Here is a 22,840-nt window from a genome sequence, read left to right as displayed (position 1 = left end):
CGGCAGCGGCCGGTTGCCATTGGTCGGCTCCCGGTTTAAAGCGCCGGCGAATGAAGGAGCGCGTTATTGGGCTGTGGAATGACTGCGCTGAGCGGGCTGGAGACGCGCTGGGGAGGGACAACACGAAGGGAAACGCTTTAATCCCGCTGTACTCTGCTTGAAAGTCTGCCGTCTCCGACCATCTCGACGGTTTCGACGAGAATCGTATCAAAAGCGTCTGTTTTCTGCGAATTTTCAGAATTTATCTTTGTACAGTATTGTGTGCAAGATGGCTCCCTGGCTTCAGATGCTAAAGGGCGCCACACCTGGTGCGTGTGTGGAAACTGCAACTTGTTTCACATCCTCTTGTCAGCTTTACCTCAGCGGGCATGTTAAACGTACTTTTGAGCGTTTTAATTTCCTAACCCTGCGGGGATGTGGTTACAGCTGAAGTGAAGTTAACGCCATAACCGGATTTTTTTCAAATAAACTTGTGTAGTTTTAGTTGAGTCGTGCGACAGCAAGCTGTTGGCAACAGTATTTCAGGATGCAATTTGAGATGAGGTATACTTTTGCCAGTGCTCTCTGGAGCAAAATGTTCAAGATTGCCCACTAATCATGAGAATCTTTTCTTTACATGTTTCATGCGAAATTTGTGTCGTACTGCTTGAAAGTTCCCCTCACTATACAAGGATAGTTATTCCTACCAATTTAATATTTCACTGCAAAAGTAAGCAGTTTAACTAAACAGCACTGCTTCCTGTTTGAAGAAATCTTGGGCTTCCAAGGTAAGAAATTTTAGTTCTTTAATGCTAGTGTTTAGACTAAACTAAATATTGAATTCATGGTGAGTCTAAAAGTTGTATCCTGAGATTTTATAAATGCTATGTTGTACAATATTTAATCTGCATAAAGTGGTGAGGATACTTACTCTAACTCCAACATTGAGTTGTATTGTGATTCTAGAAGGTTGTAGACTAAATTCCTTTGTAGGAAATAAAAGGGCCTTTTAGGGGATTATGAAGGGGCAATTGTTTTTAACATACTAGTTTTTGAGGATATAACTAGTAGGGTGGATAAGGGGAAGCAGTGAATGAAGTGTTTGTATTTTCATAATTCTCATTCATTCTTTGGGCCTCCTTATCTTGAGAGACAATGGATATGTGCCTGGAGGTGGTCAGTGGTTTGTGAAGCAGTGCCTGGAGTGACTAAAGGCCAATTCTAGAGTGACAGGCTTTTCCACAGGTGCTGCAGAGAAATTTGTTTGTTGGGGCTGTTGCACAGTTGGCTCTCTCCTTGTGCCCCTGTCTTTTTCCCTGCCAACTAAGTCTCTTTGTGCTGCATTTAAAAAATTTTCATAAAGCACTTGATTAAGTGCACAGCAGGTTTTTGCACAAAAGCATGATGTTGGAAATGCCACAGATTAAAGGCCCCAAACCTGAAATGTTAAGTGTTTCTCTCCCTACAGATGCTGGGAGACCTGAATTTCCAGTGTTTTTATTTCAGACTTCATCTGCAGTTTTTTTGCTTTTGTTAGATTATTGCATGAGATTAGGGCTAATGGGATTGGGGGAATATATTAGCATGGATTGAAGCTGCTTTAATGGACAGGAAAGAATAAATGGGCATTTTTAAGCTGTAGACAGTAACTGGTGGGGTACTGCAAAGTTCAGTGCTTATCCCTGATAAGGGGATCAAGTGTGATGTATCCAAGCTTGCTGACTATACAAAATTAGGTGGGAAAGTAAGCTGAGGAAGATGTGCATTAGATAGGCTAAATGAGTGATGAATGTGGTGGATGGAATATGATTGGAATGTGAAGTTTTCCACTTAAATGTTGGTATTCAGAAGATCCTGGGTGTCCTTGTACATGAATCTCAAGTTGGCAAGCACAGCAAGAAATTGTAAAGCAAATGTATTTTGGCCTTTATTGAAAGGAGTCTTGCTGCAACCTTCTAAAGAAGGATATACTTCCCAAGGAGAGAATACAATGATGTTCACTAGACTAATTTATCTGAGGATTTTTGTCAGATCTTACAGACTGGATCTACATTCCCTAGAATTTTGGGAGGTGATCACATTGGAACAGTTGAGGGGCTTGACAGGGTAATTGCTAGGAAGATGTTTTTCCCCTAGCTGGGGGTGGGGGTCTAGCAGCAGGGGTCAGAGCCTTGAAATAAGTTGGCCATTTTAGGACTAAAATGAATGATATTCATTCAAAGGGCTGTGGATCTTTGGAATTCTTTATCCAGAGATCCCTGAATGCTCACTCAGAGTATATTAATACCAGTGATGTAACTTTTTACTCAAACTATTGAGGAATATGGGGTATTGTAAAAGTGTAGCTGAAGTAGTAAATTTTATTGAATGGGTGGAATAGACTCTGGACTGACAAGCTCCTATTCTGTTGTGAAATAGACAAATTCTCAACCTGGATCATAAGATAAGTTTTTAAGCCTTAAAAAGTTAAAATCTGAGTAATTGATAGCAAAAATTGCTTTTGAGATACTGAATTGGAGGGTCTGAAGATTTGTTTTGCTGTGTAATTAACAATGTTTCCCTTAAATGCTGTACATTTGATTATTGATCAGTTAAAATAACACTTTCATACCCCAATTTTGTGTAGTAGATGAAATAAACAATTATGCTTTATGGTTACTTCAGAGTTCTTGTTTTGATAGATCAAAATTCATTAATTGCCACAGTGAACTAAACATTATCCTGTACACTTGATATTCCCCTTCTGGAAGTTAAGCTTGCAACCTGTTGTCTTACGTCTGAGACTATCCACGTTATATTGGATATTGAAATACTTTGTGGTTGTAGCAATCTTTGTATTCCAATTCTACATTTCTTGGAGTAACTGAGTTAGATTGTTTAATTTCTTTTTACTTTACAAGCAATCACTTTAGATATTACACAACCTTTCAAACATTGCTGCTAATTTAACATGTATCCAATGTATTCAGACTGCTCATCCAAGTAATGGGCTACTTGATGGCTAGCTCTAACAAATGATTAGTTGGAGTTCTGGTATTGACTTTATACTAGAGATCAGATTGGGTCAGAGGGCAACTTGTATTAAGTATAACCTTTTCTCTTCCCTTGAATAGAGAAGGCTGACACCTTTTTAACAGGTGTAGTAAGCTGGTGTCCAATTGCTGTTCAGTTCTTTAAACCCACCCCCAAGTGTGCTTATTGCATAATACCCGACTATCTCCTTTCACAACTTTCAAAGGAGATGGATAATGCTATTGTGTATTAATTTCAGTCTAGTTTTGTCTTTTAGTTTGGTCTTTTTAATCTAGACCATGACAAACTTTTAATTACAAATGACAATAAGCTTTAACACTAGTGCGTTTGGTTGGATAACCTCCAGGATGGTTGAGCTTCCATACATTGTGTCAAAACTTCAATGAATGTGAAATTTCCTAAATTGGCAAATGTTAAATTGTATGCTTTACACTTTAAGTGTACTGTTTCCACAAAGGAAATGAGACATTTATAAAGTATGTTGCATTTTGTGTAATTTCACACCAAATTTATTAGATTAAGCAGTGCTAGATAATTTGTGTACAAACCTCTTTATAAAACGATTAGTGTAGGGGTAGTGCTAGTATGCAGAATTTAGGGTGAAATGATTGAATGTACAAACTCCTGTAAATTTTACACTTCCACTTCATAGCCTGACTGTATTTTTAAATGTCTTATGACCAGGTGAGAGGTGTATAGGGGTCCATTTTGGCCTTCACCTAGTCTTACTGTAACAGGGTTTAATTTTAAACACTTTTTTTAGCTTCCACTTTAGTGAATGTTTCACTGCTTTCCAATTAAGGCACAGAAATGAGCTCTGGCTTTCTTTAAAGAAAAGTGAAATTTATTAACTGACTTAGTTTTAAGTTTTAACACTTGCAGATACATACTGCACCCCACACTAGCATGCATAGAGACAAAAAAGCAGGAGAAAGTGGTGAGGTTTGAGGTAATATGAATTTCTCATTACTGTGCTTCACGTTCACTGTCTCGTCCTTTTGTAATTAGTTCTTGTAGGTAACACTTGCTTTTCATTGGGGCCCAGCATTCTTAAACCTTCCTCACTGTAGGAGACTTCTCTTTTGGAGTTCCTGTGTCTTCAGTGGATTCCAAAGCTGAGATGTTTTCAATCTAGGAGCTTTGAGTTTTTTTAAACTCAAACAGCCAGTTAGTCATGTGACTAAACTGGTCTCACCATGTCTTCTGCATATTGGGAGCAGGGACTGATTCCTTTGTTCTAACACTGTCTGCTAGTATGCAAAAGAAGTCTTTCCTGCTAGGGGCCTGGCAATACCTTGTGAAGCCCTCTTCCCAGCAACAATTTGAAGTTTAATGACCATGTAGCAAAATTAATGTGCCTTATTCTCGTCAGGTGGGATCTGCATGACTGTCTTTAATGATGCCAAGTTGCATAAGATTGCTTAAAAATGTAATCAGTGGCATGGCAGGCCTTTTAGATGTCTGTTTATTTGCTTCTATAATCCATTCAACAGTGGTTAATATTGATCCTTTTTCGCAAACTTTTTAACTAGAATGTTAATTTCTGCAGTTGTAATCTTAAACATTGAACACTGGGATTCCAATTCTTTTCACCCCCTCTTATTTAGTTTGCATCACTTTTGCCTCTTGCAAAAACAAATCTGGAATAAGTCTTCACCTGGAAAGAATTGTAAACTATTAAATGTGTGAATACTTGTAAGGTGTTCATTATCAAAATAAATTTCATGCTTGGTTTTTGGAATTGAGATTCTTGACTTGCTATAACCAACTAGTTAGCCTAATGTACAGCACTTGTATTTTCCTAGTGCTTCAGAATTTCATGGTGGATCCTCTAGAGGGTTGTAAATTTAATCACTTTTGTAACTTTCAGCAAAGTCCAATTTTAGTTAGGTTAGATGTGATCCTTGAATCTGAGCACTTTTTATATTACCACTTTATGCAAATGATCTTGAATCTAGTTTTATGGTAATTTTGCTTCAACTCCCTTTAATCAATACTCTACAATAACCCATTTTAAAGCAACTGTTTGTACTTCTAAATCCAAAATTAACAGGTGGGCATGAAGAGAAGATGCACAGGGGTCCTTTTTAAGTTGTGCACTCTACATGTCAAAGATCAGTAAGATTTGAAAGCACTTTTACTATGAACTGTAAAGTGTAATGCTATTGCTCAAATGGTAGAATTTTTAAGATGGGTTGAGTAGTTTGGACTCTTGTGCTGAATATTGTTTAGTACAGCACTAACACAACTTTTGTCACTACAATCTTAGCATGAATCTTTTCAGTAAACAATAATTTTTCAAATGCTGCTGATAGCCAGCAACTTTGTAGAGTAAGACAGTGAGGATGGACATAAAACAAATGTCTCTGCACATCTTTCTTTTTTCTTTTGGGCCTCCTTATCTCAAGAGACAATGGATACACACCTGGAGGTGGTCAGTGGTTTGTGAAGCAGTGCCTGGAGTGGCTATAAAGGCCAATTCTGGAGTGACAGGCTCTTCCACAGGTGCTGCAGAGAAATTTGTTTGTTGGGGCTGTTGCACAGTTGGCTCTCCCCTTGCGCCTCTGTCTTTTTTCCTGCCAACTACTAAGTCTCTTTGACTTGCCACAATTTAGCCCTGTCTTTATGGCTGCCCGCCAGCTCTGGCGAATGCTGGCAACTGACTCCCACAACTTGTGATCAATGTCACACGATTTCATGTCGCGTTTGCAGACGTCTTTATAACGGAGACATGGACGGCCGGTGGGTCTGATACCAGTGGCGAGCTCGCTGTACAATGTGTCTTTGGGATCCTGCCATCTTCCATGCGGCTCACATGGCCAAGCCATCTCAAGTGCCGCTGACTCAGTAGTGTGTATAAGCTGGGGATGTTGGCTGCTTCAAGGACTTCTGTGTTGGAGATATAGTCCTGCCACCTGATGCCAAGTATTCTCCGAAGGCAGCGAAGATGGAATGAATTGAGACGTCGCTCTTGGCTGGCATACGTTGTCCAGGCCTCGCTGCTGTAGAGCAAGGTACTGAGGACACAGGCCTGATACACTCGGACTTTTGTGTTCCATGTCAGTGCGCCATTTTCCCACACTCTCTTGGCCAGTCTGGACATAGCAGTGGAAGCCTTACCCATGCGCTTGTTGATTTCTGCATCTAGAGACAGGTTACTGGTGATAGTTGAGCCTAGGTAGGTGAACTCTTGAACCACTTCCAGAGCGTGGTCGCCAATATTGATGGATGGAGCATTTCTGACGTCCTGCCCCATGATGTTCGTTTTCTTGAGGCTGATGGTTAGGCCAAATTCATTGCAGGCAGACGCAAACCTGTCGATGAGACTCTGCAGGCATTCTTCAGTGTGAGATGTTAAAGCAGCATCGTCAGCAAAGAGGAGTTCTCTGAGGACTTTCCGTACTTTGGACTTCGCTCTTAGACGGGCACGGTTGAACAATCTGCCCCCTGATCTTGTGTGGAGGAAAATTCCTTCAGAGGATTTGAACGCATGTGAAAGCAGCAGGGAGAAGAAAATCCCAAAAAGTGTGGGTGCGAGAACACAGCCCTGTTTCACACCACTCAGGATAGGAAAGGGCTGCACATCTACAGTATAGGAAAATCCAATAGCCTACTGTGACATACAAAAGCAAAATACTGCAGGTGTGGCAGCATCAGGAGAGAAACAGTTAATGCTAAGACAATGATCCTTTTTCAAAACTGATGAAAGGTCAGGCCTGCAACATGAGAAACAGTTAATGTTATCAGACCTGATGAATTTCTACCATGACATTCATTTAAACACCTGTGCTTTAAAAGTAGGGCTCTTCCCTCTTACCTGGTCCCAAAGTATTCAAGTTCCACTAAGTGATCTTTCACTTGAGTACTCCATGTGAGTTCAAGTATTGAAAATTTGAATGCTGTTCATCAGGATACCTCAAACTGTCTTTCCTCCCTCTTTCTAGGAGGATTGCTGAATATTCTAATCTACCTGGTCTGGATTTTAATGAAGCTTTAAAGTGTTAACATTCAGTTTTGCCTTTCAAGGGGTAGAAAAGAATATCATAGTGCAATTCAATGAGCAAGTATTTCAAAGTTATGGAGTTTAGTAAACTTGTGCTTTAATAACTTTCTGTAACAAAGTTTTCTGCTCTAGAAAAGGTGGTTTGACAAAACATAAAATAAAGCTAGGTAGCTTTTTGAAGTGAGAATAAATTGAGTGCATTTTTGTGCCATACCTGATCTCTATGCTTTGAGCAGTACAAGACAGAAGTTGCATTTTCCTAGTATTGATATCCCTAATCTTGAAGATCACAAATCTACTTTTGAAGAAAACACTTGCATTCTCAAAAGAAAAAACTGACTTGAACTGGCAAATATTCTTGGCATGATTTTTACATACTTTGTGTAGGAGATCTTCAACTGATTGCCTTCATCCCAGAAGGTCGACTGTCACAGATCTCCACCTCAGTCTGTGCTGTCCTTGCACATTCTGCATAGGTCAACTGCATCCAGTCTGTTATCCATTATCTTCTCTGCTTCCCTCCTACATTTTTCAATCTTTCCTTCCAATAATTCTGTCTACCTACTGCTCTAATGTGATTGAAATATTGTTGTGCACTAATTTCCCCTCCTGCTGTTTCTGGCACTTCCTCATTTATCTTTGTCTAATATGCAGAACATTCTTTGTCCACATCTCATGCATTCAGCTTATCAATAGTCTCTTTGTTCATGTCTCCAAGCCATATAACATAGATGCCAAAATGTAGCATCTCTGCATTCTCTTCCTAAGGTTCAGGGTCAGCTTCTTTAAATCCTTCATTCTGACAAAGCTGGTCTTGGTTATCTCAATTCTCCTTTGGATTTGTCAAATCTCCATCAGTGATGAGCTGTCCCAAGTAGGTCTTCTGTTTCTGAAGATGGTTTCAGTGTACAAGTTGAACTGTTTTGGGGACATAAAACAACCCTGACACACTTTTGATTAGGAAACTGACATGCTATCAAGTCTTGTCATTGCTTCCGATATCGATTCTGAATTATCATTTATCATTCGTCAGTTTCCAGTTTGTTTAAGCACTCCATTATTTTCTACTGGTAAACTATCAAATGCCTTATAATCTATGAAGCATGCACACATAGCTTTTTCTGCTTCCATATCTTTCAATCACTCATTACTCCCAAGTTAAAGATGCCCCTTGTTCCTTCCTTTGGTCTGAAACCTGACTCTCATCTATCTCTGCTTCAATAGATTGGCAATTTCTTTTCAAAATGATTATTAAAATCATCATCCCATTGCTCAAGAGGCTTATCCTGTGCTCTGAACACTCTAGGATTTTTGGCTTCTTTGGGAGCTTAATGAACATGAAGATCAATAAGTATGAATCCTGTTCTGTAAATTTTTTTGCAGACATTTGTTTCCAATGCTAACATTAGGGCTTTCAGGCATTCTGTTGGTATCATATCAATTCCAGGTGCTTTCTTTGCTTTCATCTTTTTGATTGCTACACTGAATTCTACCTCTATCTCTGGTCCTTCTCTTACCTCTTGTGGTACCAATTCACTTCTTAGTGAGCTGAATGACTAATGTACTCTACCTGTTTCTTTTTTTTTGAAGAAAAGGTCACTGCCCTAGCTCATTATACAGCTATTTGTGGCTATTTTTTCAGTGCTTTAACTTTCTCATGCAATGTGCTCATTATGCCTTTTTTCTCCAGTTTTCCTTGCAATGGTCCTCATACTACCTTTTCTTTGCCATCCTACATGCTTTTCTTATCTGTTTTTCCATTGTCTCCTTTTCTGTCCATTAATCTATCAAAGCCCTTTTGAGTTAAGTAAAATTGAATTATTTAATAAAGCATATTGCTCATCCAATAGAATGCCTCTGGTGGTGAACTTGTAGCAGTTCTGCACTAAATAACATAGAATTGATTGAGCAGTTGGCTTTCTAGTGACAAGATCACCAGGCCAGCTTGTGCTACTCCAAACAGTTTTATCAACAGGTGGGCAGAACCTTGGCTTAACATTTCATCTGGAAAGTGTGAAATGAGAGCTCACTTTTAAGCAAGTATTCAATGAAGGAAAGATTACTCACCATAGTAATTTTCATTGCATCCATCCATGACTGTCCAAACTCTGCTCACTGAATTTCCTGCCTCTAAGAAAATAAGTTGTGGCAGGTTATGATAGTGGCATGCCTTAGACTGAAAAGCTTTTGCTCACATGACAAATTATGAAAATTAATTTGTAATTCATAAGGGCACCATATTTGTCCTTGTTTCTCAAGTTACTGAATTGCCCTACCCTTGTTTTCTGATCACCCCTGAACAGTTTAGCTCTAATTTTGTTATGCCTGCTTGTGGATCTTTTCCACAGCAGAAGAAATGATTTTTCAGGGAATAAGTCAAATCTACCTTTTCCTTGTAAATTCAACCATGAAGTTTCAGCATGTCTGCCAGTTGAAAAACTAGCTGCCCATTCTAATCCCACCTTCCAGCACCTGATCCATAGCCTTTCAGGTTACAGCACTTCAGGTGCTGATCCAGTACCTTTTTTAAAATAAATTGAGGATTTCTGTCTCTCTCTGATCCAGGCCCAACACCCTCAGTCTTTCCTCATGTCTCCTCTAATCTTTCTACCAATCACTTCAATCTCTGCCCCCTGGTAATTCTCCTCTCTACTAGGAGAAACCAGCCCTTCCTGCCTACTCTATCTAGGCCTTCATAATTTTGTATGCAATTAAGTCATACCTCCGCCTCTTTTCTAAGGAAAACAACCCTAGTCAATCCAATCTTGGCTGCAATTTACAAGGCCTGACAACATTCTTGTGAATCTCTTCTGTACACTCTCCAGAGCAATTATCACCTTCCTGTAATGTGGTGACTAGAATGGTGTGTAGTACTCCTGCTGTGGCCTAACCAGCATTAAATCACCTTTTTGTATTCTAAACTTCTGCTAATAAAAGAACCTTTCCTATGACTTCTGTAACACTACTTGTTCCACTTTTAGGGACCTGTGGATATGCACTCCAAGGTGTCTTTTTCTCTATTCCCTCAATACCCTCATTTTATTGTGTATTCCCTTGCTTTTTGTCCTCCCCAAATTCATTACATCACCCTTCTCTGGATTGATTTTCATTGGATTGAATTCCATTTCCCCTTCAGTATCACTGGTGAATCTGCTGCATCCCCTCCTGAGGTGGTGTTTGGAAGCTGCATTCCAGATGCAGTCTGGCCAGTTTTATCAATGTCCCTTTGCAACTTTTTGTTAAGTTTAAGCAAACTTGGACATGGGGCTCTTCATTTCAAGTCATTGATTAAATATAGTGAAAAGCAAAGGCTCAAGTACAGATCCTTGGGACCACCACTAGTCACATCTGCTAATTGGGGTACATGTCCATTATCTCTACTCTGCCTTCTACCTCCTAACCAATCTCCCTACCCCACTAATGTGAAGGCTGTGACTTGCTTTCAAGCCTCAGAATTGTACATCACTAATCTGCCAGTGATTTTTCACTTGTGACTTGTGTACAGTGGTAATTAGAGCAGCTGTGCTATAGGAACTAGATTGCAAATACCCAGATTCATTTCATGGGACTTTACAGCCACCTTGATGGGAGCTTTTGGGATCAATCTGATTCCAGCCATGATAAAAGACCAGTGACTAACAATTATGCCACCCAATTTGGCCCACTGACTGTGTGCTAACCATTAACCACCCATTTATACTAATCCTACATGAATCCCATATTCCTACCACATCCTCAAGTCCCTATATTCCCCTACCACCTACCTATACTAGGGGCAATTTTTATAATGGCCAATTTACCTACCAACCTGCAAGTCTTTCGGCTGTAGGAGGAAACTGGAGCACCCGGAGGAAACTCACGTAGACATGGAGAACTTGCAAACTCCACACAGGCAGTACCCAGAATTCAACCCAGGTTGCTGGAGCTGAGGCTGCAGTGCTAACCACTGCCACTGCTGCCCTGTGAAATAGATATCACTTTGTACAATTGTCAATTTTCTGAACATCCTAGCTGGTTAAAGGAATTTGTGGTCGAATCATACACTTGTACTGCATTAGTATATAATCCAAGAGTTCAGAATTTGTCTCTTCCTTCTACTGTCATTCTTTTCAGTGAAAATACTAGGTTTTGAAAATCAAGCTGCAAAACCTGTTCAACAGTATTATGCTAAAGCTAATAAAATAACAGCATTGGTTTTTGAGTGAAATTAAAGTAATTTAAATTCAAAGAATTTCAAATTGAAGAGCACATACTGGTTTGTGGGCTGTGATAATTAATCTGATTTCAACAATTTTCACATTTCTTTTGGAGCCCAAAACGGGTTAAACATTTTGCAGCTATAGCTACTCCTATTCTGTAGTAATTCATCTTTGAATATAAGGCCATCTCATAGATTTGGGTCTCTTCAGTATTCAGGAGCAGGGTAGCCTAATATATTTTTTAAGCTGCAGAGGAGAATTTGGTGAAGGTTGCATGTTTTGTGTAACTTTCAAAATATATTTTAGGCAGTTGAATGTAGAAAATGTTGCAAGAGATCTCTGCACAAAATGTAATTTTCCTAATGGCCTTAATACAGAAAAGGAGCCTGTGGTATTGCAGGGCAGTAAAATGATTCACTCCTTGTGGGAGAATTTGGTGACCAACAGCCCAACATGGATACATTTAAATAGAAAACTGACTTGTTAATTTCTTAGGCACTTTTTGTTTGTAATTTGTGGCTTGAAAATTTAAGATATTAGAATACAGTGGAAATGTAATTATAGTCCAAGTACTGAAAACATTGCACAGATTTATTGAACTCCATTTCACATGTAGCTATGATGAGAATTGAACTTTTGACCTCTTGGTTGCTAATCCAGTAATAGTGATCTAACTGCCAAAGGTGGTCCAGCTAGGAGTATTACCAACTTTGGTTGCAACCACATAGGTGTCCCTTAATTGGACCAGGATCTCCAATCATCCTGTCACCAGTAGTCTAGTGGCAAATGTGCAGGATGAGATTTAGGAAAATATCTTGTGGCCCTGCTTGTACAATGAAAATAAAAAATAATTTTAGTACACTATGCTATCTATAAAAACAATGTCACTGCCACTGTATTGAATCTAAAGGTGTTTTTAATCTTTCCCACATTTTAGTTACCTACAGACCTTCAAGAGTGAAGTCAAATCTTCTGTCTCTGGATTCCATATATTGACTAGAGTCCACTGAAGCAAATCAACAGAAGATATGCAAGATATCACTACAGCAAGTGTAGGTGTAATAACTTTAGTTTGTGATTAAAGGTTTTTTATTCATCCACTGGACATGAGTCACTGACAAGGTTTGTATTTATTGCCCATCCCTAACTGCTTGAAGCTGGTGGTGAGCTGCCAACTTGAATACAACTGAGTGGCTTGCTAGGACATCTGAGGAAAGCTGAGTTAACAACATTTCTGTTGGTCTGGAGTTTCAAGTCAGACTGGGTAATAGCAGATTTCCTTTAAAGTACATTAGTGAACCAGATGGGTTTTTACCACAATCCAGTAGTTTAATGGTCGCAATTACTGATTAGCTTTTATTTTAGTTTTTATTTAATCAATTGAATTTAAGTTCCCCAGCTGCTGTGGTGGCCTGTAACATTTAGTTTGTTTCTGGATTACTCGGCCAGTGATTACCACTATGCTACCATACTACTGATTTGCTCCCACCTAGCTGTTCAGCAATATCAATTGTACAATTGTTACACTGCTGTAACAATACAATACTAAATGGGCAGTTCAGCTCCACTATTAGTGTGCATCTTTCACCTGCACAGTAGTCCTAAGCCCCTTATCTTGATTTCATTACTCTCAATTCTGCAGGGCAATAAATCTAGCATTATTTTTGTAATTTCAATGTTTCTTTTCTGGAGAAAATCTTTAGTTCCACTTTCTTCTTAATCAGATACATACAATAGCCAATAATTTGAGCATCACTATTTGACAATTATACTGTTGCACTTTTTTATATTCTGCAATGACCTAATTAAGCTGTGGTTTACCAATCTGGAAAGAAACTCCTGGTTGAAGACTGAAGAAACACTTAATTGAGCTGCAATTTTGATCCATGTCTGTGCCTGCTTTCATCTGTCTTTTATTTTAATGTTCCAATAAACAAATGTGGCATCTCTTCTGAACTTTAAAAACATATTTTATAAAATCTCTTATGCCCTTAAACTGCAGATTGTAACCTTGTTTACAGTCTATTGATATAGCTTTACCTTTAAAACCACAAGGAACTGAGCATGAAATGCCTCCATTTATTCCATACAGGGTGATGTCTTTATGAAGCTGCCAATGTTTTTACATCTAATATCCAGTTTTATTTAATAGTTCCTGATCTTCTGATTCTCAATTCCTTGGTTGAGTGCAGATGTACAGATTGTGTAGTTTATCAATAATACATCCACTTACTCATTTACAGCCATTGAGAAAATATCACTGCCTGGATATTTGCCTCAAACACTAACAAACTCAGGCAGAAAAGCAAGAGATTGTTGCACCATCAGCAAATCAATGGAATCATTTTGCAAATGTCAGTTTTTTCTAAAAATGAGCTCCAATACTATTGAGCAAAAATTTCTAATGGCTATACTTTTGTGTACTGTGGGAGTGCTGCATTGCCAGAAGTGTTTTTTTTTTTTTGTTATTGATCTGTTACTCTTAAGTGAACATCCTGCAGTGCTATTTAGAGGCCTAGCAAGCCACTCAGTTATAGCTAACTGCTACAAAGTCAATAAAAAGGAAACTAGACAATGGCAAACCTAATCCTTAGTAACATCTGGGGGCCAAAGGTGGGAGAGCTGTCTCAGACTAGACAAGCAACAGCCTGACAGTCATACTCATGGAATCATACCTTACAATGTCCCAGATGCCACCATCGCCAGGTATGTCCTGTCCCAGACCTAGCAGAGGTGGTATATAGGCAGGAGGGAGTTGCCCTGGGAGGCCTCAACATCAACTCCTGACCCCATGAAGTCTCATGGCATCAGGTCAAACATGGGCAAGGAAATCTCCTGCCCTCCTTTAGCTGAGGAGTCACTACTTCTCCATGTTGAGCACTGCTTGGAGGAAGCACTGAGGGTGGCAAGGGCACAATGTACTCCAGATGGGGGACTTGAATGTCCAAGAGTGGCTTGGTAGCACCACTACTGACTGAACTGGCTGAGTCCTAAACAACATAGCTGCTAGACTGGGTCAGTGGTAGGTCATAGTGATACAGCACTGAAACAGGCCCTTTGGTCTGAGTCTGTTGACCATCAACTGCCCATTTATACTAATTCTACATTAATCCCATATTCCTTACCACATCCCCACCTTCCCTCAATTCTCCTACTGCATACCTACACTAGGGGCAATTTACAATTGCCAATTTACCTATCAACCTGCCAGTCTTTGGCTGTGTGAGGAAACCCACATGGTCACAGGGAGAACTTGCAAACTCTGTACAGGTAGTACCCAAATCCAAACCCAGGTTGCTGGAGCTGTGAGGCTACAGTGGTAGCCATTATGCCACCCCAGGTGGTGAGGGAAAAACATACTTGACCTCATCCTCACTAATCTGCCTGCTGCAGTTGTATCTGTCCATGACAGTATTGGTATGAGTGACTGCCTCACAGTCCGTGGGGAGACTAAAGTCCTGCCTTCACATTGAGGATACCCTCCATTATGTTGTGTGGCACTACCACTGTTAAATGGGATAGATTTCAAACAGATCTAGCAATGCAAAACTGGGCATGCATGAGGTGCTAGGGGCCATCAGTAGCAGCAGAATTGTATTCAACCACAATCTATAACCTCATGACATGGCATATTCCCCCACTCTACCATTGCCATCAAGCCAGGAGACCAGCCCTGGCTCAATGGAGATTGCAGGAGGGTGTGCCAGGAGCAGCACCAGGCATACCTCAATGAGATCTGAAGCAACAACAGAGGACTACATGCATACCAAACTGCATAAGCAGCATGCAATAGACAGAGCTAAGTGATCCCATAACCAATGGATCAGATCTAAACTCCACAGTCCTGTCACATCCAGCTGTGAATGGTGGTGGACAATTAAATAACTAACTGGAGGAGGTAGCTCCACAAATATTCCCATCCTCAATGACAGGGGAGCCCAGCACATTAGTGCGAAAGATAAGGCTGAAGCATTTACAACAATCTTCAGCCAGGAGTGCCGAGTTGATGATCTCTCTCTGCCTCCTCCTGAAGTCCCAGCATCACAGATGCCAGACTTCAGCTGATTCGATTCACCCCACTTGATATCAAGAAATGACAGGAGGCACTGGATACTGCAAAGGCTATGGGCCCTGACAATATTCCAGCAATAGTACTGAAGACCTGTGCTCTGGAACTTGCCAGGCAATTCCAGTACAGCTACAACACTGGCATCTACCCGGCATTGTGGAAAATTGCCCAGGTATGTCCTGTACACAAAAAGCAGGACAAGTCCGACCCGGCCAATTACTGCCCCATCAGTCTACTCTCAATCGTCAGTAAAGTGATGGAAGGGGTCATCAACAGTGCCATCAAGCAGCACTTACTTAGCAATAACCTGTTCAGTGACATTCCGTTTGGGTTCCGCCAGGGCCACTTAGCTCCTGACCTCATTACAGCCTTGGTTCAAACATGGACAAAAGAGCTGAACTCCAGAGGTGAGGTGAGAGTGACTGCCCTTGACAGCAAGGTAGCATTTGACCGAGTATGGCATCGAGGAGCCCTAGCAAAACTGGAGTCAGTGGAAATCGGGTTACACTGTCTGCTGGTTGGAGTCATACCTAACACAAAGGAAGATGGCTGTGGTTGTTGGAGGTCAATCATCTGAGCTCTAGAATATCACTGCAGGAGTTCCTCAGGGTAGCTGCTTCATCAATGACCTTCCTTCAGTCATAAGGGCAGAAGTGGGGATGTTCGCTGACGATTGCACAATGTTCACCATTTGCGACCCCTCAGATACTGAAGCAGTCCGTGTAGAAATGTAGCAAGACCTGGACAATATGCAGGCTTGGGCTGATGTGTGACGCAAATGTTACTTGCCACAAGTGCCAGGCAATGACCAACAAGAGAGAATCTAACCATCTCCGCTTGACATTCAATGGCATTACCATCACCGAATCCCTCACTACCAACATCCTAGGGGCTACTATTGACCAGAAACTGAACTGGAGTAGCCATATAAATACCTTGACTACAAGAGCAGGTCAGAGACCAGGAATCCTGCGGTGAGTAACTCACCTCCTGACTCCACAAAGCCTGTCCACCATCTACAAGGCACAAGTCAGGAGTGTGATGGAATACTCTCCACTTGCCTGGATGGCTGCAGCTCCAACAACACTCTAAGCTAGACACCATACAGGATAAAGCAGCTCACTTGATTGGCACCCCATCCATAAACATTCACTCCCTCCACCACCGACGCACAGTGGCAGCAGTGTGTACCAGTGTGCACTGCAGTAACGCACCAAGTTTCCTTAGACAGCACCTTCCAAACCCACGACCTCTACCAACTAGAAGGACAAGGGCAGCAAATGCATGGGAACTCCACCACCTGCAAGTTCCCCTCCAAGTCACACACCATCCTGACTTGGAACTATATCACCGTTCCTTCACTGTCGCTGGGTCCGAATCCTGGAACTCTCTTCCTAACGGCACTGTGGGTGTACCTACCCCACGTGGACTGCAGCGGTTCAGAAGGCAGCTCACCACCACCTTCTCGAGAGCAATTAGGGTTGGGCAATAAATGCTGGCCTAGCCAGCGATGCCCACATCTCATGAATAAATTTTTTTAAAAACTCTCCATCTTCCAAGGAAAACAGTTCTTCATCAATAGACCATTCAGTAATTCAGTTCAATATTTGAAGCTTCAAACTCTTTCCAGCGATGACCACAGCAGATCAATTCACAACCACTTTCAAACGAATCAATCTGGCTTAACCTTTAGAATTTTGAGTTTAAAAAAAAAGTTTACATTCACTTCTTTCAGTTTAAATTGACTCTATCTCTCCTTCAGTGGAAGCTGGCCCAGCTTCAAAAGTCAGTCGCAACAAAGATGCACCTTTACTTGCAAACTCCTGAAATTTGTTGTCTGAAAACAGTACTGATGCTTTGCTGTCCTAAAGACACTGCACATTTCCTGGAGAGAAAAAAAAATCATGACACCTCTACCCCTGGCAAAATGAAACTCCATTCCTGAAATGTGTTTCATTTAATGCAAAAAAAAAAGTACTTGAATAAAAAACACTAACACCTTTCCCCAATATAGCTATGTAATTTTTCAAATAATGCTAAGAATACAGCAAGTTCCATTAGAACCTTTTCAGTTTTGAATTTTTTAAGGTTGTCCCAGTTAACCCATTTCAAATTTACAAGCATTGTCTCCCAGTTGTTTAATGTTTTCCTTCCTAGTGTCCCATTGTCCATCACCTCAGCTAGGTGAACTGCACAGCTAGGAGCACTGACCACTATTCTGAAGTTTCTCGAGTACCACTTAATCTGTGGCATCACTTGATACTAGAAAACCCTGTTTGGTGCAGCAGAAGCTGATTTTTTTTCTTGTCTTGGGGTTTCAAAGGAATTTGACAGGATCCTTCCAATACACTTCTATCTAAGATACATGGTGTTGCTCACTCTGTCCATACCGTATTAATGAGAATTTGGTTAGGAGTCAGCCTTCTTTACTGCAGTGACTTTTCTATAGTCAAGTTTGAGCTGTCCCACCAGGTTTAGGTATCAAAACCACCTGTGAATTCCAGCTGTCCTGACTAGGTTTGATCAAATTGTTTTCCAGTATGCACTGGATCTCTGCTTTCACTTGGGCCTGTTTGTCTGTCTAGATTCAAGCAGTAAGGATGTTTTAAAGGAACAGTTTCCCCCTATAACCACATCTGGCTAAAGTTGTACATCCTGGCTTATCACTACAAACTCTTTGAAATGTGGTGAAAAGTCTGGTTAGGTTGTTTTGCCTTTAAGTGCAAAAGCATATTGTCTAATTTTCCTAGCCATTCTGTATTTGCAAATCTGATAATTGGAGGTTCAGTCTGAGAATTTCCTAGGCCTGCTTCTGCCTCATCCTCACTATCCTTTTTACTTCACAGTCCCGATTACCTGACGTACCTGTACTGGCTTATCCTCCTCCCTGCAGTAATATTGCTTTAGCATACTGTTGTGACACAACTGGATGTTCTGGCGATCAGGGATGTCAACCAAGTAATCTGCCTTATCTACTCTTGATCACACTGGGCCACTACCATGTTTTTAATAGTTCTCCCTGTAACAGTAACAACACCAATACTTCATCTTCTGGTTGGAAATCACAGGCTGTTGCATTCTTGTATGCCCATTTGTTGATATTGATTTTGGGATGTTTTAAGATGTTCCTGAGCGACACTGCAAGCTTTTGTAAGCCTTTCCCGGAACACAGATACATAGTCTAGTATCGGATTCATTCTTTTGTTCCAAGAATCTGGTTTTTTTTTTTAAAGTTTGAGGGCCTCTTATTTCATGTTTGTAAACCAATTCACAAGGACTGAAACCCATAGACTCATTCGATGAGTCACTGGTGGTAGTCTAGTCCTTTATCCCAGTCATGTGGATATTTGTGACAGTGTTCTAATCATCGTTTTGAGTCTGGTGAAATCTCTCAAGCTCCATGACTGTGGATGAAATGCTGAAGGTTTCAACTGTCTAATCCCCAAATTGCCCATGACTACTTGAAATATCTTCGACATGAAATTATAACCTTGATCCGATTGAATTTCAAGTGGTAACACATATCTTTTTTTTTTAAATTGGGTTAACTTTTCTACTACTGTAGCAGTAATTGTCCTCAAAGGAATGACGTCTGGAAATCGAGTAGCCATATCCATGATGGTAAGTATGTATGTATTGATGCCCCACTTTTTTTTGTTTTGGCAAGGGTCATACACAGTCTACTAATACCCTGCTAAATGGTTCCTCAATCACTGGTATGGGAACTAGTGCTGCTGGTTTTATGGTAGACTGTGGTTTTCCCCACCATTTGACTGGTATGGCATGTCCTGCAAAATTGTCTCATCCTTTGTAAGACCTAGCCAGTAATGTTGGCTTATGCATGATTTGGTCTTCTGAATCCCCTAAATCCTGCAAAAGGAATGTTGTGTGCTAACCTTAATATTCCTTGGGGATATTTAGGTGGTACCACTATCTGTTCAACAACTGTCCAGTTTTCGTCAGCAGGCCTAAGAGGCGGTCTCTATTTCCTCCTCAAAACCCCATTTGCCATATAATAGCTTTCCAGAGCTCCTTTTGCCTCAGCTTCTGACAGAGCCATCTATGCTATTCAGTATATCTCTGGATCAGCTTGCTGTGCTGCAATAATTGACTTTGTTAAACGTCTCATTTGGATTATCTAATCCCCAAATAAAGTTTCAGATACTTGGCTATCTGTTTGTGGTGCCCTTTTTTACCTCCAACAATGGATCCTGTTTAGCCCTTGCTTGGGTAACTACACACTCCGGAAATATTCCTAGAACTTATTCCTGTATTTGCTCCATTTCGTTAATTTCACTTGGCTCCTCTAATTATAGGAGGAACTGATACTTTTGATCCAGCCAAATCATTTCCTAGGAGTAGGTCAATTCCCTTTAGCAAACTGGACAACACCTACAGTTACTATCCCAGATATTGAGACACTGTGTACTTTATACAGAAGTACAGGTGTACATACTCTCTGCCAATTCCATTAACTAAAGCTTTAGCATTCAAGGTGCTCTCTGGCGGAAACCATATCTTTCCCCAGCAAGAGTTTGGGTTGCTCCTGTGTCCGAGTATAATAGGTTTTCCTGCCTCACAGGATATGGAGTTACTTTCCCCTTTGACAAATTCATTCCAACCCTCAGGTATTTTTATTCTTAACCTCTAAACTCCTTTTAGTTTCGGTATCTGGTTTCACAGCTGTTAAAGCTATAGCCTGGTCTACTATACTCAGTCTTTTCTCTACATTAGCTTTGTGTACCCCAACAAGTCCTATGGGTTTACCTCACAATTTCCAGCACTCTGAACAAAGATGACCTGTTTTTGTGGCAATGACAACACTTTGGTTTGTGAACCTCACTTCCACCCTCAGCACCTTCCTTTCTGACCTGAGGTGGTGATCCTGGGACATTCCCAGCTATTCCTTGTCCCTGGCTACTTGCCTTCCTTTCACACTCCCACTTTCTATCCTTCCTGGGTTTATGGGGGTGACAGACAAAAGAGTTTGGCTTATTCACATGCTCAAAATCATCAGCAATTTCTGCTGCTTGCCTAGCTTTCAAAACTTTCAGGTTATCTGAGTTCTCATGACTGAAGGAATGGAGTTTTTAAACTCTTTTAAGAGAATCAATTCTCAAAGGTTCTCATATGTGGTTTTTATCTTTTTAATGCCCATATCCAATGGTCAAAAGTAATTTGCTTCGCCCTCAAATTCTAAATGTCTGCCCAGCCAATCTCTAAGTTCCTAAACTCTGACTGTAAACTTCAGGGGCTAACTCGTACACAGCGAGAATAGCCTTTTTGCCATCTCATAATCTGCAGAAGCCTCTTCGGGAAGCATGGCATAAACTTCATGAGCTCTGCCTACCAACCTGCCCTGCATAAGCAATGTCCAGCTTTCCTTCGGTCATTTCATCTGTTTGGCTATTTTTTAAAAAAATATGAAAAATGCCTCTGTCCGTTTCCTCAAACTTGGGAAGAACCTGTATAAATTTAAACAACTTTTTTAGCTGCTCTGAGCTAAATTAAGATTCTTCCAGACCCAAATTTTCCCTGGATTCGAAACTACCCTTTTGTCTTGGTTCCATTTCTTAAATTCCCTCTCCTCTTTCACTTTCTCTCTAAAATGCTCTTTCTCCCTGTCTTCCAATTCAGGTTTTCTTAATGCTATTGCTTTTTCTTTTTTTTCCCAATTCAAGTTCTTAATTCTTGTTTTTTCATTTCTAACCGAATCCTAGCCAATACCACTGCATCACTCTTGGACTTCCTACTTTCTTGTTCCTCATTCCCCATCTAATTCTAGATGTTGGGCTATGTCAATTATCTCTGCTTTTTGGAACCTAATTTCAATACTAACTCCAATTTTGCTGCCGATTCTTTTAATTTACTCTTGAAGTTATCAAGTCAGTTAGGGAACTATTCTGCTTTCCCAAAAACTCTGCTGCAACTGCGAATGCCATACAATGCTATAGATGGTACCTTATGAGACCTGGTTCTTTTATTTCTTTGTTAGGATCTAAATCTAATGCCAATTACAATCAAATTAATAGTTTCCAATTGATATGATCCCAGACATGAGAAATTAATGATGCAAGACCCCAATTGAAATGTTATCCCAGAGACTAGTGAGTAATGATTCCAAACATGAGCCCTTCAGTTAGTCTGATTCTAATCCCAGATGTGAGCCACTTAAAATGATTTGACTGCAAATGAGCCCCCAGTTTGTTATGGCAGAATCACTTCAGACAAAGCCCCCCCAATCAAAATATGATTCTGATTGCAGTGGGAGCAATGCACTATCAATTCAGTCCCATCACTCCACAGGTCACATAACATCACTTTAAGCGTTCCCAAATCAAAAAGCCACAGCTGAATTGAACGATCTATTAATCCCTGAATGAGGCAAACCAAATCAGGTATCTTTAGATAACAAATTAACTTTGTTAAAAAACTAAAACATCAACTACTATGATGAAACATTTTATTTTTTTAAAAAAAAAGTAAAGTCCTTGATTTACACTTCCTGACAAACAGTCCCGATTCAAAGTCCACTCAATCTTCCAGGGGTTGATGAGGAAAGGAAAACAGTTCTTCAACAATAGGCCATTCAGTAGTTCACTTCAATAGTTGAAGCTTCAAACTCTTCTTTCCAGTGATGACCACAGCAGATCAACAATTCACAACCACTTTCAAAAGAATCAATCTGACTTAACTTTTAGAACTTGAGTTTTTTGAAAAAAAAGTTTAAATTCACTTCCTTCAGTATAATTTGACTGAGATCTCCCCTTCAGTACAGGCTGGCCCAGCTGTGTCAACTGTCTCTGCAAAAGACAGTTTTTCAGAAGTCAGTCGCAACATTGTATGTCCTGTTCTCAGTCTCCAGTTGTATCCAGAGCAACCAAGATGCACCTTTACTTGGTAACGCCTGAAGCTTGCTCCCTTAATGCAGTAACTGATACTTTGCTGTCTTACATTTCCCCAAAAAAAGGATCATGACACTGGAAACAAATTAACTGCTGTTTCCTAGTACAAGAACTGGCTGCAATTCAAAAACAATCCATTTGTTATAAAGCACCTTTGCACACCCTGAAGTTGTAATGTACATTAAGACCAAAATGGAACAGTTTACTCCTTTTATTTAGTTTGCTAGCATTTTATCTATCCTGCTGAAATAGCACTTGCAAGATGCATGCACCTATTGAACAGTGAAGGTACTGTGAAATGCATGCAATTTGGTCCTAGAAGTATGATTGTAGTATGACTAGCATAGTATTACCTAGCTTTCTTGAGGCTTCCAAAATGGATCACTTGGTTTATATTAACTGTAGTTTTGACAATTTGTCCATAACTTCTTTGAAATCATCCTCTTGTATCAGTCTGCCTTGTTTTCTTTGTTTTGATAGGATATTATAAGTGAATATCAGCCATCTACTTTCAACTACCACAGTGACTTCTATCAAGAACATAATTTCTTTCCTGTCTGTACAATACTGGATGCCTCTTGAACAACAACTTGCTTTACCTGAAGATAATCTTCACCCACTGTAATCAATAAATTTCTATTCTAGCTACATA

General features: G+C 40.3%; 1 long non-coding RNA gene across 1 annotated transcript; it reads left to right on the top strand.

Moving 5' to 3' along the window:
- Positions 1-45: 45 nt before the first annotated feature.
- LOC137378237 (uncharacterized) lies at positions 46-22,840 on the top strand. The gene is made up of 3 exons (XR_010976581.1): positions 46-767; positions 12,152-12,266; positions 22,669-22,840. It is a non-coding gene; the product is annotated as an uncharacterized lncRNA (long non-coding RNA).

This window comes from Heterodontus francisci, chromosome 16, assembly GCF_036365525.1.
Source record: "Heterodontus francisci isolate sHetFra1 chromosome 16, sHetFra1.hap1, whole genome shotgun sequence".
NCBI classification, from domain to species: domain Eukaryota; kingdom Metazoa; phylum Chordata; class Chondrichthyes; order Heterodontiformes; family Heterodontidae; genus Heterodontus; species Heterodontus francisci.
The sequence above is the reverse complement of the archived record's forward strand: the minus strand, read 5'-3'. Positions and strand labels throughout refer to the sequence as shown.